General features: G+C 42.0%; 1 long non-coding RNA gene and 1 pseudogene across 1 annotated transcript; both read right to left on the bottom strand.

The window, feature by feature from the left end:
- Positions 1–2,811: 2,811 nt before the first annotated feature.
- On the bottom strand, positions 2,812–5,354 carry LOC148122065 (uncharacterized). Its single transcript, XR_015737873.1, has 2 exons — positions 4,975–5,354; positions 2,812–3,474 (listed from the first exon to the last, which is right to left on the bottom strand). It is a non-coding gene; the product is annotated as an uncharacterized LOC148122065 (long non-coding RNA).
- On the bottom strand, positions 4,217–4,443 carry LOC148122066 (Nuclear RNase P; annotated as a pseudogene).
- Positions 5,355–9,552: the final 4,198 nt, after the last annotated feature.

Below are 9,552 nucleotides of genomic sequence, written 5' to 3'. Positions count from 1 at the left end.
ATTCAGAGAAACTAGACACTAAAACTCTCATTAACCCAATTAAAAAATGGGGTGCTGATCTGAACAGAGAATTCTCAACAGAAGAACTTCGAATGGCCAAAAGACACTTAAGGACATGCTCAACATCCTTAGCGATCAGGGAAATGCAAATCAAAACAACTATGAGATACCATTTTACACCGGTCAGATTAGCTAAAGTCAAAACACCAATGGTAGCCTATGCTGGAGATGATGTGGAGAAAGAGGAACTCTCATCCATTGTTGGTGGGAATGCAAACTTGTGCAGCCACTGTGGAAATCAGTGTGGCGGTTTCTCAGGAAACTGGGAGTCAACCTCCCTCAAGACCCAGCAATTCCACTCTTGGGAATATATCCAAGAGAGGTCCTCTCATACCACAAAGGCATTTGTTCAACTATGTTCATAGCTGCACTTTTTGTAATAGCCAGAACCTGGAAACAACCTAGGTGCCCCTCAATAGAAGAATGGTTAAAGAAGGTGTGGATCATATACACATTAGAGTTTTACTCAGCGGTAAAAAACAATGACATCTTGAATTTTGCCTGCAAATGGATGGACATAGAAAACGCTTTACTGAGTGAGGTAATCCAGACCCAAAAAGAGGAATATGGTATGTATTCACTCATAAGTGAATTCTAGCCATAATTAAAGGTCTTTGAGCCTATTATTCATGATCCTAGAGAAGCTAAATAAGAAGGTGAACCTGAAGAAAATCATGTACTTATCCTCCTGGATATTGGAAATAGACAAGAGGGCCAGAACCTTCATCTGGCAATGGATGGAGATAGAGACAGAGACCCACATTGGAACACTGGACTTAAACTCCCTAGATTCAAAGGAGAAGCAGAAGGAAAGAGAACGTGAGCAAAGAAGACAAGACCAGAGGGAGCCTTCATCCTACGATGGATGGCGATACAGGCAGAGACCCACATTGGAGCACCGGACTGAGCCCCCCAAGGTCCAAATGAGGAGGAGAAGGAGGAAGAACATGAAAAAGGAAATCAGGACCGCGAGGGGTGCGATCACCCACTGATACAAGGGGACTGATCTAATGAGAGCTCACCAAGGCCATTTGGACTGGGACTGAACAGGCACGTGTTCCAACCAGATTCTCTGAATGTGGCCGGATTCTCTGAATGTGGCTGGCCCGGAGCCTTTCTGAAAAGCCATTGACAATGACATTGGGACTTGTTTCCTCTGCATATACTGGATTTTTGGGATCCAGTCTGTTTGGATACTCACCTTCCTGGACCTGGAGGGAGGGGTGAGGAACTTGAACTTCCCACAGGGCAGGAAACCCTGACTGCTCTTAGGTATGGTGAGGGAGGAGGAAAGGGAGTGGGGGGAGTGGGAGGGTGTTGGGAGGAGGGGCTGAAATGGAAACTTTTATAATTTAATAAACTTTGAAAATAAAAAGATGCAAAGTTTATAAGGTTGAAAGACATAATAGTTTAAGTTACCTATCTAAGAAAATGTGAATCACTTAAAAGTTACGTGATGTCATAAAGAGAGAGATATTAGACACATGGTGTTCTGTCCCTGAAATAAAATCACTGCCTACTTTCCCTTTCTTCTCATTGTTACTGAGTTACTAGTCCTAACACATTCCTAAGACAAAAGAATATGATTCACTTATTACTAATATTTTAACTTATACTTTCTCTGGAGCCATAAAATCCTATGAAATCAACATCTATGTTTTTAATGTAGATCTTTTTAATTAATATTTGGACAGTGGTCAGACATTTTATCTCATTATCCATTTTTCTGAAAATTACCTTGTTTAGTATTCATGCTTCATTAAATAGAAATTTAGGGGGGAGAGCAAGCAAATGGAAATGCCAAATCAAGTGAATTAGCTTTAAATATTGACTTTACCAATAACCTTCCTTTTAATAATAACATCAAGTTTTTATTACTGTATTTTCAGATTACTGATCTGTCACATTATAATCAGATTTAAACGGCATTTATTTTCAATTTAAAAAATTATGAACTAATTTTAATCCTATTTTTTGTGAACTCACAATACATGAGCTATACCGAATATTTCCTCTGTCCCTTCAAATTAGCAATTCACATTTTTTTCCCATGGTCACTGTCCTGGGTGCTTCATAGCTGAATGTCACTCTAAAGATGGTGCCAGATGACAGAAACCTGAACATTTCAGGCATTCATTTACCAACTCCTACCAATTATGGAGTAACTCAAGCTGGTCTAAGTTTGTTGCAGATACTTATAGATACTGCCTTGCTAATCTCATGTGACTTTACTCATTAAGCTCCAGGTGCTTTGTGCACCCGTCTTTGGTTTCAACCAATCCTAGGTATGTAACAAATGCCCATTCTTACTTGTTTAATACTGCTATACTTTTGTAAGTATTCTTTTTGTGAAAATTACATTCTATGAGGGTTTCTGTTATCTTCTACCAAACTGCTCACACAATAAATTTCCTTCTAAAGAGATATTATTGATTGAATTGTGCCCTTCAAAGAGAAAGTTGAAATTCATTAAGCCGGGATACCTGGGAATGACAACTTAATTTAAAAAAAAAATAGGATTCACAGATGTAAAAAAATTAAAAGAGATGATTAGAGAGGTCTCAGCCTGTATGACTCTTGTCCTTATTAGACGAAATTGCACATATAGGAAGAGACACATAGGGAGCATGCCATTTGATGATAGAGCAGTTATTAGAGTGATCATATTGAAAGCCAGGAAAGTCCCAGGAGCACTGACTCAGTGCGGGGCGCATCCTGACCAGCAGGAATGAACGCCACCAAAAACGAGAATTCCTTCTCTGGTCACATCTTTATTTGGAGCATTCCCTTGAGGAAAATTGGGGGAAGGGAAGATAGAGCAGGGACAAGAGAAAGCTTAGAGAGAGAGGGTTGGGCCCAGAGGCAGCTGCTTTTAAGCGGTGGAGAGGCTTGAACGCTGTCCTGATTGGTTAATGCCATTCTGCTGGTCTGAGCATGTGCAAGCAAGGGTGCAGGCAAGGGTGCTCAGCCCCACATGGCTACCTCCAAACTGCAGGACCACCTGTGCCTCCAGGTGGCTCCCTACATCTCCCTCTTCTCTTGTTAATAAGAGCAATAAGGCAAAACTATTTTCCAATCTGGTCCCCACCTCACTTGGGCTAGCAGGTAGCACATCAATCAAAGACATACAGCACTTCCACCTAGACGCAGCATGCCAAGAATATCTCTGCTCCCACCCATTCCTAAGGAAGGAAAAGGCAAAGTAGAGTCAGTCAGAAAATTGTTAAGAGATAAGAGGTTGCACAGGGTGTTGCTCAAGTCGATGGTGTGAAACAGCTGCTCTTGGCACCGCCCAGAGGGTCATCACTGCTGTCTCCACACGAATCTTCCACAGCAGGACACTCAGCATCCACTGGGTCATCTTCTTTATCTCTCTTGTCAGTCTCGCTGGCATCCAGATGTATGTCAGCATTCCTAGAAAAACATAAACAAAACTCTCCTCCCAAATAAACATTTAAGAGTATTAAAAACTCTCAGTGTAAAAATTCAGCACAATCAGTACTGGAAGTAGGCTGGTTTTGAACTTAGAGACTTGCATGTCTCCGTTTCAAAGAGCAAATCTTTCAAACAGAGCATGTCTGTCTGATGCTGTTTTTTCCAGCAATATTTTGAATTAAAAATTAAATGTAAAGAATGCAAGAGAAATCCTTTCTCTGGGGGAAGCTGTCACTGGTAGTCCCCCTCTATTGTCTAATAACCAAAACAGTTGTCACTGGGAATAGAACTCATGACCTTTGGAAGAGCAGGCAGTGCTCTTAACCTCTGAGCCATCTCTCCAGCTCCTGCATTCAAATGAAAAAACCTCTAGGTAGCATTGTTTATCTCACCCGTTGCCTCAGGCAAAAGGTCCGCCTATGTTACCTAGGATACGGTAACCAGGTAGACACGCCTTTATTATGATAATTAGGACCAGTTCTTTGAGGGAGAATGGGCGTAGACCATCAATCTGACTACTTCCTGCTGACAAAGGGACATTGTTTGGGGGATAAATGTTTTTATCTGACTGAATTTTTGGCGACAAATGTTTTTATCTGACTAAATTTTTGGCGGCTGTGGCTGTGAGCGGCGGTGGCAGCAGCAGACAGCGGCGGTTGCCCCGCCTCTGAGGCCCAGCACGCATGGCCCAAAGGCATGGCTCCGCCCCGGGCCGTGCGCGGGCTCTCCGGTTTATCCTGTATCTGCAAACTGTGCACCCTGCCTCGCCTCAGGCAATGAACTCGCACCGCAGGCCGTGAGTCTTTTCCAAGCTCCTGCGAGGGGGGGCATCCGCCCACCCATGGAGGGCCCGGTTAGGGCCGCGGGGGGCCCCAGCCCCAGACCCCCCCAGGGGCCAGGGAGCGACGAGCACTTAGTACGTGGCCCCGCCGGCGAGCTTCCTCCGCCTGCCCATGTTGCTATGGAAACGCGGCTTTTCGCAGAGCCTGTGCTGGGATTAAAGGCGTGCGCCACCACCACCGGCTACTTCCTCAAACAAAGTTCAAGTTTTCTGTACGTGAGAGCCAGAGACTGAGCTCTCTTAACAAAATTAGGCGAAAATCACCTCCAAAAGCTGTGTGGCTCTTTAAGAACAGGGAAGGCAGTCTTCGAACACGATCAAACTCGCCTCCCTACGAGACTGTTGCCTCCAGTCTCTAACAGCGAGTACGCAGGTGGACGGAGAGGGAGCGGAAGCCGCGGTCTCCCGTACCCCATCGTCCTCATAGTCCCACCTTAGTTACCTCGCCTTTTTTGCTGTTGTTTTTATTTACATTCCTCCTGCACTGAACTTAAGGGATTTTTCTTCCCCGTTGCTTTCTGTACCTTCTTTCAGATACCTTAACTTTGATTTTTTTTTGTATTTTCTTTTCTTTTTAGGCCTATACTTTGAAATTCTTTTTCCTCCCCTTTTTGGGGGATTCAACTGACGTCACTCACCGCTCCACGTGTTCAGAGTTCTGAAATTCACGGCTCTCTGTGTCCTGGTGTCTGATTTCGGCTTTTTCTCCCGGGCTTACAGCACGTTGCTGGGCACTTCCTTCTCAGGGTCCCCCGGCGTAGTTGTCAGGGTCCCTCAGCGTCCCGGGGTTTCGAGCACCAGTTGCGGGGGGCCATCCTGTCCAGCAGGAATGAACGCCACCAAAAACGAGAATTCCTTCTCTGGTCACATCTTTATTTGGAGCATTCCCTTGAGGAAAATTGGGGGAAGGGAAGATAGAGCAGGGATGAGAGAAAGCTTAGAGAGAGAGGGTTGGGCCCAGAGGCAGCTGCTTTTAAGCGGTGGAGAGGCTTGAACGCTGTCCTGATTGGTTAATGCCATTCTGCTGGTCTGAGCATGTACAAGCAAGGGTGCAGGCAAGGGTGCTCAGCCCCACATGGCTACCTCCAAACTGCAGGACCACCTGTGCCTCCAGGTGGCTCCCTACAACTCAGAATCTATAGTAAGTTGAAAGAAAATACCAGCCAAAGGAAGTGACACTACTAGAAAGTGTGACCTTATTGAAGCAGGTGTAACCTTATTGGAGGAAGTTTGTCCTTGTGGGATGAGCTTTGGGGTCTCTTTTGCTCAAGCTTTCCTCAGTGTGACACTCAGTTCACTTTCTATTGCCTTCTTATCAAGATGTAGCCAGTACCATGTCTACCTACACTCTGCCATGCTTCTCTCGGATGATGCTAATGAACGGAACCTCTGAAACTGTAAGTGAGCCACCCCAGGCAAATGTTTATTTGTTTTTTTAAAGAGTTGTTATGTCATGGTGAGTTTTCACAGAAATAGAAACCCTAACTAAGAGAGTGTCTATGGCTAAAGAGATAAGAAAAGATCCTACACGACTCAGAGGGAAATACGGTAATATTGGTTTATTTAAACCACACAGTTTGCATCACTTTTCTGCAGCTATGGGGCACTAATACAAGCAATGTTCATTGGACAGAATGTTTGCTATCCTGTGTGACATCATAACACACAAATTACTACAATATTGAATAAAGTGAATATTGAGTTAAATTTCTTGGTGAAGTCAAGAAATTGAGACACTTGGCTCTAGTGATTATTATTTCTAAAAGTGAATATAAATTTGTAGAAAAATTGATGGCTGTGGCTATTACACGCAGAGCAGAATTAGAAATTTTTCTGTAGGTTTTGAAAAAGTCATTTATTCCCTGAAATTACTGGAAAATATTCTAATATGGGTTTGATAGTAAAATGCATAGCCCTTAAATTTACAGTCTTCTTCTAAGCTAAAAGCAGTTGATGAAAACAGTGAGAGCTCAAAAGGTGAAAAAGACTGTTTGACTTACTGAGGCTTTTACTTCTTTAAATAATACAGTTGTGCTCATGGTCAGAACTTGAGTGACAAAGAACAGGCATTGGGGATGAAAGCTTCAAAGTAAGACTTGCTCTCAGATGTTAAATTTAATGGAAGTCTGAAAGTGGTTCTGTGTGTTTTCTTAAAGTTCAGCAAATTATAAAACTTAGAAGAAAAACTTACAAAAAATGACACCTTTACAGTGCTTAACCAAATGTAATATTGCCAAACTTGTGTGTTTGATGTGTTGGCTCATGCCTGAAATCTCAGCATTTCAGTGACTAAAACAGAAGAATTGCCATGCGTTTTAGGCAAGTCTGCACTACATACAATATTCTCAGTCAGTCTGAGATACATTTGGAGAGTGTAAGACCCTGTCTTAATATACAAATAAGACTCACCATTACTCTATCCTGATGAATTAAGACCATTTCGTGTAGTTAAGCATGAAATCCAATCCCTATCACTCTGGCCATTCATTACTCTCATGGTAATTAGAGAAACAAATTATTCTGTAACAGTCAGCAATGCGATCTTCAACTTAAAAAGGACAAGAATCATAGACAGTAGGAAGATACTGCATCTTATAAAACTCCACCAAAAGGTGTACCTCAAAAACCACATGAACAACACAACCAATCAAGCAGACCCAAGGCAGCTGCGAGTCTCCAAACCTGAAGGTTGCCCTGCTACATGCCCATAAATCTGACTCCGAAGAAGATAAGCACAAATTGAAGCAGGCATTTATCACTTGTGAAAAAGCACTCAGGGTGAGTTCGTCATGTGCTGTAGCTCTTATTGACACCTTGTTCCCCCAAGAGTCTGACTTGGGTGATTGAGGTGCAGGCACAGGTAGACTTTATGTACACAGTGAATCTGTGTCACAGCGTCAGTACAATGGGGGTTATAAAGCTAAGACTTTAAGGTCTTTGCTAGCAAACCTAACTAACCTTTCTTCCAAGAGAAGGCATTATTTTTATTAGCCTGAGCAGAAAGCAAATCTAGTCATCAAACAATGGAAAGACACTAGTACAAACTCAGATACATAGGTGTAGAAATGCCACGAAGAAATGCTTTCTACAAACAATTTCACCTGTTCTCTGGGTTAGAGTGTGTTTTCCCTCCCAGCCATTGCAGGGCTTGCTTAGTGAGAAAATGTCTGTGGCAGAGAGGAGGCTATCTGTGTATGGGCTATACATTTTAAATTTCTACTTCTGAAGGCTTATGGGTTTATTTACACTGCTGCATGATCAGCCTGTGAAAACAAATGACCACAATGAACATCTCTCCCCTACCATATCTGAGAATCATTTCTCAAGGAACAAACTGACAAGTTGAAATATACTGGTATATTTCAGGCAGGTGCATGTCTTCCTTAGAGATGCAGCTTTTCTAGGTACCCTTGCCTATTACCATGGTGTTTTCATACTTTTGGAACTAAATAGTTTTTTCATTTTGCTTCCACAGAGAAGCAACTGCATTGACACAGCTTACTTACAGAGCTAGTTAGGAAGAAGATACAACATTAGAGTCTTATCCCGAGGACTAAAGTGTATATGTTAAGTTAGCATCCTATATAAAATCATTATCTACAAAATTATGATGTGAAAGCCCAGAAGTCAAGTGGTTACAATCCATTAAAATTTTTTTCAATTCCTTAAAACTGATGTGGGATTCCCCTCTGTATGTTGTGAATGTGCTTTGTTACCATTGGTTAATAAGCAAGATCCTTTGGACAATGGCAGTGTGGAATACAATTAGGCTAAACTGAATGCAGAGAGAAAGAAGATGAAGTCAGAGAGGCATTTTGGAGCCACCCAAGAAGATGTGAGGTAACAAACTATGAGCCTTGTGGCAAAATATAAAATAATAGAAATGGGTTAGTTTAAGATGAAGAAGCTAGCTAAGAATATACCTGACCATTGATCAAATAGTGCTGTAATTAATATCGTTTTCATGTGATTATTCAGGGCTGGGAAGTCAGGAAACAAAAGCATAGTCTCAGTTTAAATAATTGTACCAATGTTCGGCACAGTATGTCTATATGAAACCTAAGAAAACTTAAAAAAAAGGCTTCTAAACCCACAAAATGATAGTCAATGGAGCTTCTTAGTAGCATTACTTTTTTCAGATAGGCTCTGTTTTTTGGCCAAAGAAGAGGTATGGCTTCATTAAAGAAGGATTCTTGGTTCATCCTGGCAGAACAACCAGCTCTGGCTTTTGGAGGAGGTCCTGCTACAGAGCATCTGTGTGGGATTTCTGAGTACAGTGATACAAGTTGCATGATGATGACATAGACCTGTAGCACTCCTGGAGCCGGAGTGGTGAGCACAGCTCACAGAGATGGTGAAAATACCTCCACCATGTTGGATTGGATGGAGCCAGCAGGCAGAGCTGAAGTGTTAGTCCTAGGCATACCTGCTTAGCATAATTTTTTAAAAAATCCTCCTGATAAGAAAATGATCATAGATACAGAATAAGACAGATTCAGATTTTAAAAAAAAGAACTCTTAATGGGTCACAGTGTTGGATAAATGTACATGGACTTCAGAGAAAAAGAAAGAGTAATCAGGGGTATGTGAAGTGAGTAAAGATAATTAAATAAATATTAAAAAGTAATAGAGTTTCTGCTGCAGGATCTTTGGTGATCTTCTGGAATCTTCCGTGCCCCCACCGTTGCCCTTTTGTCTCCTGTGTCCTTGGAATACCAGCTATTTCAGTGCTGAGGAGTTCTATCCAGAGCTGTCCCTATTTCAGTGCTGAGGAGTTCTATCCAGAGTGCTGAGGAGTTCTGTCCAGAGAGTGCTGAGGAGTCCCATCCAGAGAGGAAGAGTTGGGCAGGCGCCAATGCAAGAATTTCTCCAACAACCTGAAAGACAACATGACATCACCAGATTCAAGGGATCATGAAATTAGAAGAATTGAACACCCTACTCCAGAAGAAATAGAAGAAATCGATCATAAGCGGAACTTTATGAAAATAATAGAGGAACTTAAACAGGAGGTGAAAATCTGCCATAAAGAAATGGAAGAGAAGTATAGCAAAAATATTGAAGAAATGAGTAAAGAAATGGAAGAGACATATAACAAAAAGTTTGAAGAAATGAATAAATCCTTAAATGAAACCCTGAGAAACCAAGAAAAAACAATCAAACAGGTAATGGAAACAGTTCAAGATTTGAAAACTGAAATGGAGGCAATGAAGAAA

Source organism: Myodes glareolus, chromosome 5 (genome assembly GCF_982192425.1).
Source record: "Myodes glareolus chromosome 5, mMyoGla1.1, whole genome shotgun sequence".
NCBI classification, from domain to species: Eukaryota; Metazoa; Chordata; class Mammalia; order Rodentia; family Cricetidae; genus Myodes; species Myodes glareolus.
This window is presented reverse-complemented; position numbering and strand designations above follow the sequence as displayed.